Genomic DNA, 9,885 nt, shown 5'->3' with positions numbered 1-9,885 from the left:
TGGTATTTTCTGTAATCAAGAATATAATTTTACCATTCTGAAAAACTGTAGCATTCGCAAAAGAGATTTATAGAGCTGATAGATTTCTGAGTAGTGAAACCATGGTGAAACCACCATGGACGTATCCGATGGATAATTCATATATTATATCTTTAAACAAGTCCTTGTTCAGATTCAGATTCATATATATAATCTGAATCTCAGGAACGGCTCCAACGATTTTCATAAAATTTAGTGTACAGGGAATTTCGGGGGCAATAAATCGATCTAGCTAGGTTTCAATTTAAAAAAAATGTAGTTTTATCCGTATGTTAATGAGAAACAGCTACAACAACATAAGAATACAAAGGTAAATTTTGCCACTATATACAAGACTATAATAGCTCATTGGGTGATCCGGAAAGCAGAACACCCCGGTTCGAATCAAGATGTCCTATTAGTTTTTTTTTTGTTCAAGTTTAGTACATTCTTTAGAATCCGAGCAAGGCTCGGTCGTCCGGATATTTTACTAATAATATCGCAAAGGAATTCCGTCGCAGCAACGAACCACCGTTCGTATATCATATATCTCGTAGGAATGTTAAAATAAATTTTTACTTAATAATAATTAGTTACTTTCACACCTACGTCAGAAAAAGAAATAGCACTAGGGTATTAAATACTCTTGGAATTCTAAAATCATAGGTTTTAAACTAAAATATTGTTTTCGTTTTGGGAAGAGCGCGGCAGCTGCTAATCTGTATATGTGCATATTATATCGTGTAACGGTCTTAAATCTGACGCTAAGCCGAACGTCCGTATAAAAGCTTCCCTTCAAAAATATAATCGTAATAACCTACGTTAGGATAAAATTATTTTTATAGGCATGAAAAGGCATTCATTTTCTGAAAATTGTTTCTTTTAGAATTTCCTTTTGATGTCATTTCTCATATACTAGACACTACGACCACTTCGGAAACAAATGGCGCACTGAGAGAGAAGAGGTGCGAGAGAAACTCTCACAGCATTATTTTTTGCGCTCTTTTTAATAAAATATACAATATTGTACTGTCATTGCTATTGCTATAAAATAATCTTTATCTAGTCCCAGTACTGCCAGATCACTTAGATATTCAGCTGTGGAGTAGTACGGAGGATATACGCCAGAGCCATTTTTTTTTATAAAATACTTAAATTTATTTATAGATAATGCCTAAACAGGGGCTGGGAGTTAATTATAAAAGTGTATACATTTACCCTTAAAGCTATTATGTATCTTATGAAGCCTACTAGAATTATTTACAATCAATCCCTTATTTCTAGTGTTATAATAATGAAAACCACAGCAAAAAGGTTACGATTTTTGTGAACGTATAAACGTAATTTTCATAAATGTACTGACAATGAACAGTCATAATATTTATGTCTTTAAATTTTTCTTTGAGAGCCAAGCCAACCAAGCTGATATATAGCACGAACAGCCGTACGTCATGGTGCTGTGAGAATAACTGAAGTACGCCAATCTAGGGGGTTACGTCCCCTAATTCGTAATCTTTCTAACGTCGTATGCTGCAAAGCTGAGTCTATCTGCTAGTTGGGCAATATGCGGAGCCCACTGAAGCTTTTTATCTAACGTGATATCCAAGAAAACCGTAGTGTCCACAAGTTCCAATATCTGGTCATTTAGAAGTACGTTGGTTTGTACATCCGCTGTATTTTATGTAATGAACCGTAAACATTTTGTTTTTTACTGTGCAGATTATTCGTCACTAACTAACACACTATTTTTGAGAGTGCATTGTTTACCTCATCATCAATATCTGCACTTCACTTCACTTTAAAAATAAATGAAGCATCATCAGCAAACATAACAATATCATGGCTATCATCTACCACAAACGATAAATCGTTAACATATATAAGAAACAAGAAAGGAACGAGAACAGAACCCTGCGGAACACCTATTCCTACAGGTTTACGAGAAAACCTGTCACGTTGCTATTTGCGCGGTTGATAGAAATAACAACAACGTGGCAATTTTAAAACTATATTTAAATTATATTTAATAAAGATTTTAAGAGGTCGAGGGTAAAGCCGAGGCCATAATTTGCTCGCAGAGTCTCGGTCCCAGAAATACCGTACATCCCTTCGGTTCCCAATCTCCTGACACGTGTGACTTCACTATGTTGTCCGGATCCAGGTTCAAAACTGTGGCATACGAAGTAGGACAGGTATAGAAGTCCAACAGTGTTCCTGTAATAATTGCCAAGATTATCACACAGCTATAACTTTTGTACTGTTGGAAAACCTACGCGGAGCTTAAGGCAATCTAGAGGCTACGTTTAGCTAGCACAAGGGAAGAAAATCGTGGTGGCATATATAAATTAAAATCAGCAATGGTTACGTAGCTAGAAAAAGCAATATATCAAAATAATCTATTTAAAGAACCAAGCATTAATCAAAACATAAACTAATATTTAAATCATATTACTAAAGCTAACAAACTAAATTATACTAATAATCTGAGAAGTATTTATTACAACAGCAATAATAACAGCTAACGGAAATTTCCTAACTCGCCATGACACTCTTAGCTTTAAAAAGCAAGCAGAATATTAATTAAAATACAATAAACTATAATGTATAACTATTTGCACAACTTACCCTAGATGGGAACACTGACTTTATTTATTTAATAGTTTGTTAAGTAGTATGTTAACCTAATAACGTGTAAAAATATATGAAAGTTGTAGTTATTCAAGTATTATAATGGCACGAGAACAATGTAGTTAGTTCGCGCAGCCAAGGAACGTGCGCTCGCCTTCGAGACTAGAAATTCTGTCCCCACCGCCGACTGCCGAGTCTAACACGTCGCGGGTGGAGGAAGGTGCGGGGCACGCATCGCGATGATACGTATGATGGATTTAGAGATCCGTAGACAATATTAAGGCTATTATTAATTATTCTTAGTTTTATTATATGTGTTTATATTTGATTATATTGAGTTTTATAAAACTACGTTACAGTACCCCCTTCCTTAGAAGAGGATTTTGCCTGAATCAAAATCCGACTATCAATGTCGTGGTTGGCTGCCCACTATTTTAAGATCTTTTATATGCCACATACCTAATTCACGTCCATCCATATCTTCTAATATATAAACTAAATGGGAACGCTTAGTTTTAATTTTACATTTTAAATATTTAGGTGCTAACTTTTTACTAAAATGAGCATCTTTATCGCTCTGAAAATAGCAACGTTTCCAAACAATGTCACCCTCATTAAATTCAGATTCTCTGCGACGTAAATTATATCTCTGTGTGTTTTTAATATGAGCGTTCCTCAGCGCGGATTGAACTTTCCCAAATATTATAGACAAATGACCCAGATTTTCAGCATCTCTTGGAAGGAAAATTATGTCATTAGAATCATCCGTATCCAAATAATGTGAACCGCATGTAACCAACTCTCTACCATGTACCAAAAATGCAGGAGTGAAACCAGTTGTTTCGTTTACGGAATTATTCATAGCAAATTGAATTTGTGGTAGGTTTAGATCCCATGATCGATGGTCATCATTAATAAAGGTTGAGACTGCTGTAATTACAGTTTTATTATATCTTTCGACTGTGTTCATCTGCGGAGTATATTTAGGTGTAAAATGTAAATTGGGTATTTTATATCTTTTAAATAGTTTATCTAACTCTTTACTTATAAATTGACAGCCATTATCAAGAATAATAGTTTGGGGTATTCCGTGCACAAGAAAAACATCATTTTCTAAGTGTTTTCTCACAAGATCAGCTGTTGCCCTGCGAAGGGGAAAGAAAAGGCAATACTTTGAAAAGCAACAAGTAACTACGAATATATAATTGTTCTGTCTTCTTGTATTTGGTAAAGGACCAACTAAATCGATTGATAAAACTTGAAAGGGCCTTGAAACATTTTTTGGTCTCCCCATTTTACCGAGAGTACCATGAGTTGGTAACTTATAAGCAAGGCAAACATGACAGTGAGATATAAAACCGACCACATCAGCGTACATTCCGGGCCAGTAGAATCGAAGTGCCAAACGTTTATATGTCTTGAACACGCCAAAATGACCAGCCGTGGGCTCTGAGTGACATTGAGTTATAGTTTGTTGTCTCTGCTCCTGAGGCACTACCTCCTTCCAATCGAATTCTGTAGTGAGAATGTTTTTATTCTTCATGTACCTATATAACTTGCCATTTTCAACTCTATAGTTCGGAAAGCTTATAGAGGACTCTTGGCAACCCTTAAAAATTTTAAGAAATCAAGAATCTTGTGTGATTGGAGCAGAAAATATAGAAATGTTATCATTTATAAGAGCGTTTACATGGGTGCTTCTAGAAAGAGCATTGGGAATAATGTTATCTTTTCCACGTCGGTGTTCAATCTCAAAATTAAAGGAAGACAGTCGAACCCCCCATCTCGCTAATCTTCCAGTAGGATTAGATAGTGACAGAAACCACTTAAGAGCAGAATGATCAGTAAAGACTTTAAAAGTTTTTCCATTTTCTAAGTAACAGCGCCAGTGCTCAAGCGCAGAAAGTACAGCGAGAGCTTCGCGTTCAGTTGTACTATAGTTTTGCTCTTGCTTTTTCAGCGAACGACTCATGTATGCTATCGGATGTTCAACTCCATTAATAGTCTGTGCTAACATAGCACCGACTCCAAAGTTACTAGCATCAGTATGTACCTGAAAAGCATGCTCAAAACTTGGACACGCTAAAACTGGCGCTTGAACTAAATTCGAGATTTCAATTCCAAGAATGCTTTCTCCGTTTCTGAATTCCATTCAAATCGAGGAGCATTCTTTCTTGTAGAGGTTAATTTGTTAAGTGGACCGGCAACTGTACTGAATTGAGGAATAAAACGCCTATACCAGGAAGCAGTACCAAGAAAGCGTTTCACCTCTTTCCTGTTAGTAGGTACTGGATAATCCAGTATTGCCTTGACCTTTTCTGGGTCGGTCCGCAATCCTTGCGCATCAACAACATATCCTAGGTAACGAAGCTTGCTTCTGAAAAAATTACATTTCTGTAAGTTGATTGCGAGATTAGCCATTGTAAGTTTTTCAAGGACTCGGTAAAGAAGACTCACATGCTCCTCAAAGGTTTCGCTGATGATGATGACGTCATCAATATAACCAAATACTTTGCATTCGAATTCAGGACCAAACAAAAGATCTACTAACCTTTGCTGTGTCGCTGGGGCATTTGTTAGTCCAAATGCGGTTGTTTTAAACATAAATATGCCTCTTCCAGGAACGTAAAATGCAGTCTTCTCCCGGTCCTGATCCTCTATTAAAATTTGCCAAAAGGCCTTAGATAAATCGAGACTTGAGAGAAATCTAGCATTCTTTAAGTTGTCCAAGATTTCAGAGACATACGGAAGACTATATGCATCTTTTTTTGTCACTGCATTAAGTTTGCGACTATCCAAACAAAAACGTGGATTCCCGTCTTTTTTGCCAACAACTAAGACTGGAGACGACCAGGGGCTCTCACAAGGCTCGATCACATCCAAGCTTAACATTTCATCAACCTGTTCAGTAATGATCTTTTGCTTTTCTGGAGACATTCGGTAATAACGCTGTCGAATCGGTTGGGCATTCCCAGTATTTATACGGTGTTTAATTAAATGTGTTCTACCTAATCCTTTTTCAGCAAAAGATATTTTCTTATATTAAGAAATTATTTTATCAGCCAAGGGCTTTTGAGACTCATCAAGATTTTCATAAGCATGTAAGTGAATATTAGAGGAATTAGAAATCTCTGAGAGACCAGGATCTGTTTTAAAACAGTTCTTAGTATTTGTTAGGTATTTGGAACAAAGGCCAAAAAGTTTCCAAAAATCGATACCCAGTATAAGTGTGGTTTCAATCTCCGGAATAATATGAGCCCTTATAATTGAAAATTTATTTCCAAATGACACCGGCAAGAGCATGTAGCCCAAAGAAGTAATCTTTTGACCACCTGCAGCAGTGACAGTAATAATATTGTCAGAATAAATTGTAAGATCAAACCGCATTAAATATTTATGAGAGTTATTACCTAATATAGTAATGGCAGAACCAGAATCAAGCAAACCATAAATATATAAATTATCAGTTACATTAATTTGAATTTTGCTGTAAGGCCGGGGATCGTTTCTCGGTCTAGAATTGAAAATTGTCGAAACAGAATTACAATAAGATAAAAAAAACTTTTTAAGATATATCAGCCATCTATTTCAATCCGAGCTATCAAAATAGTTAACTGATTTTCGGCAATTTTCAGACACTAGTTTTTTTTATCCGCTTCGGAACCATAATTATTTTTACACTTAGGGCATTCTGGTTTACGAACACCTTTTTCTCCACATCCAAAGCAAAAAATAGTTCGCTCAGCGGTACAATTTTTCATCGAGTGAGAATTATCACGGCAGCGAAAGCAGTATTGTGTAGAAACAACAGAAGTTTTTAACTGCGCATCGTTTTTATAATGAGAAGTGGTATTAGCATACGAATAAGAATACCGATGACTTTTTTTATTGGATTGATAACAAAATTCAGGGGCTAGCATCTTAGAATGTGGTAAAGGTGGTTCTTTATAATTATCTGAACGAACCTTATTCCGTTCGTAATTTTTACAGACAGTTCGTAAATCTTCAATAGATTTAATATGTGGACTAGCTGCAATTATTGTAGAATAACAGGGTAAAATATTGTGCAATATAATATCAAGCTTATCATCTACAGACGTCGCCTTGCTAAGCCGTGAAACCATGCCCTCCATTATAGAAATATAAATAGTAATGCTTTCATCAACTCCTTGTGTACGATTTCGTATTTCAGAAAGCATACGATAATAAAAGTCAGGAATATCAAAATCATTTTTTAAACGATTAATAAGAGTAGGCCAATCAGTAATGTTATCTTTTACGCTACGGAACCAGTGTAATGCATCCAGTAAATACGTCAATAGCGGATAGAAGCATTTTATTTTCCGATATCCCTTTCGAAATACGAAACTCCTCTAATCCTTGTATTAAAGCACGTACACAAGTTTTTCCATCGTATTTCAATTTATTCAATTCACTAGTATTGCCGCGGTCACAAGTTACAGAAATATTTAGCCCTGAGACAGATGATTTATCAAAACATTGCTCATGAGAAGCCGAAATTGAAGATTTAGAATCAATAGGTTTAGAGAGACCTATAAGAAAGGTGTTATATTTATCAAAAGTTTTTTGAATTCTAGCCATAATAGCGATGTCTTCAGACTTCTCGGGTTTAACAATCCTAATAATTCTATAATGCAAATGATTCAGCCAAGACTTTGTCCTACAATATAATGACTCACTGTAAGCCATTTTAAGTGATTCTAAACATGTTTTAATTTTTTCCAACGTTTCATTACAACCATTAATATCATCACCAAATTCAAATACCGAATCAAGAATATCATCAGAAGGATAAAGCTGAGTTAATTTTGTAACTTGTCTACGCAAACCTTCGACATTGTCTGAGGGAGTTTCACCACGAATTGCAACCTCATAGCGTAATTCAGATTTTTGCAAAAGCAAAAATTTTATTGGATTTGTCATTTTGTTTCCATGATATGTTGTGCAAACAGTAACAATAAAAATACACAGTGAACAATAAAAAGTACACAAAACCAAAACGCCTAATAGCCGTACCTATACTTACCGGTAAATTACAGAAATAAATAATTATTGTCTCTATATAAAAAAAAACAGCTCACCAAAGATATCCAACACCAAGCACTAAACTAAAAGTAGTTAGCGATACAAAGCGAAGCTAATTATGACCTTTGACCACGTTGGGCGCCATTTGCCACGTTGCTATTTGCGCGGTTGATAGAAATAACAACAACGTGGCAATTTTTAAAACTATATTTAATAAAGATTTTAAGAGGTCGAGGTTAAAGCCGAGGCCATAATTTGCTCGCAGAGTCTCGGTCCCAGAAATACCGTACACCCCTTCGGTTCCCAATCTCCTGACACGTGTGACTTCATTATGTTGTCCGGATCCAGGTTCAAAACTGTGGCATACGAAGTAGGACAGGTATAGAAGTCCAACAATGTTCCTGTAATGATTGCCAAGATTATCACACAGCTATAACATTTGTACTGTTGGAAAACCTACGCGGAGCTTAAGGCAATCCAGAGGCTACGTTTAGCTAGCACAAGGGAAGAAAATCGTGGTGGCATATATAAATTAAATTCAGCAATGGTTACGTAGCTAGAAAAAGCAATATATCAAAATAATCTATTTAAAGAACCAAGCATTAATCAAAACATATTCTAATATTATTAAAAAAAAACATAAACTAATATTTAAATCATATTACTAAAGCTAACAAACTAAATTATACTAATAATCTGAGAAGTATTTATTACAACAGCAATAATAACAGCTAACGGAAATTTCCTAACTCGCCATGACACTCTTAGCTTTAAAAAGCAAGCAGAATATTAATTAAAATACAATAAACTATAATGTATAACTATTTGCACAACTTACCCTAGATGGGAACACTGACTTTATTTATTTAATAGTTTGTTAAGTAGTATGTTAACCTAATAACGTGTAAAAAATATATGAAAGTTGTAGTTATTCAAGTATTATAATGGCACGAGAACAATGTAGTTGGTTCGCGCAGCCAAGGAACGTGCGCTCTCCTTTGAGACTAGAAATTCTGTCCCCACCGCCGACTGCCGAGTCTAACACGTCGCGGGTGGAGGAAGGTGCGGGGCACGCATCGCGATGATACGTATGATGGATTTAGAGATCCGTAGACAATATTAAGGCTATTATTAATTATTCTTAGTTTTATTATATGTGTTTATATTTGATTATATTGAGTTTTATAAAACTACGTTACAAACCGTTTGCCATTTACATCGGCTATCTTAACTCTTTCGCTGAAATATGATTTTAACAGATTTAGGGCTCTATTTTTTACTGTCAAATGCTTTGGAGACTCCAAAGCATTCCAGGCATCAAAGATGTGTTCAATATGTTTAGTACCTGCAGTAATTTTTGATAAGCCCCTCGTGAAACCAAATTGATTATTATTCAATAATTTACAATGCAAAATGCATTAGTAGCTGCTGAAGCAAAAGTTTTTTAAAAAAATTTACTAAAAACTAGCAGTACTGAAATGGACCTGAAATTAGCAGGGTCAAAAGAACTGCCCGATTTAAGCAAAGGTATAACTTTACCGTATTTCATGAGGTCAGGGAAAACACCCTCATCCATAGATGAGGGTGTGTTCAATGAATGCATACATTCGTTATATATTTTTGCTAATTACGGTGCTATAATATCAATTATGATTTCAACAATATAACTCGAATGACCCTATAGCTCCTTTGTAATTTTTTAGGTTAATTGATTAGAAGACTTTTAGTATATCGCTACCTTTAACATACTTAAATTTTAAATCAATGTAAAATACTGGTACATGTAATTTATCTCGCCAAAGCTGTCCAAGGAAATTTCTGCCTCCCTGCTATTCCACCACTGCACAGGAATGATGACTCGCTCGCCCGTGATATGAAAGAGAAAGCTGATCTCCTGGGCTCCATCTTCACGTCCAACTAGACTGTGGGTTTCCAAGGTGCACCACGACCGGTACAGACGACGGACACATATTCCACGGTGCGACTCATACACGCTATAGGCAAAATTCTGGTATGGCACCGAGTTTAAGGCGTTTTTCATCTTGAATATTCATATATCGAGTGGGCCCGTTGGTGTTCCCCCGATTTCTAATTTTATTTTTTGTGGTAATCTCAATGAATGAAAGGTTTGACTATCTTGTTGGGGACATCCATAGAAATTTAATTTGCTTTGCTAAAAAAATCTGTCATTCT

General features: G+C 35.6%; 1 long non-coding RNA gene across 1 annotated transcript; it reads right to left on the bottom strand.

The window, feature by feature from the left end:
• Positions 1-2,013: 2,013 nt before the first annotated feature.
• LOC126965377 (uncharacterized) lies at positions 2,014-8,686 on the bottom strand. Its single transcript, XR_007729533.1, has 2 exons — positions 8,531-8,686; positions 2,014-2,232 (listed from the first exon to the last, which is right to left on the bottom strand). It is a non-coding gene; the product is annotated as an uncharacterized LOC126965377 (long non-coding RNA).
• Positions 8,687-9,885: the final 1,199 nt, after the last annotated feature.

Source organism: Leptidea sinapis, chromosome 7, assembly GCF_905404315.1.
Source record: "Leptidea sinapis chromosome 7, ilLepSina1.1, whole genome shotgun sequence".
In the NCBI taxonomy this organism is placed as follows: domain Eukaryota; kingdom Metazoa; phylum Arthropoda; class Insecta; order Lepidoptera; family Pieridae; genus Leptidea; species Leptidea sinapis.
The sequence above is the reverse complement of the archived record's forward strand: the minus strand, read 5'-3'. Positions and strand labels throughout refer to the sequence as shown.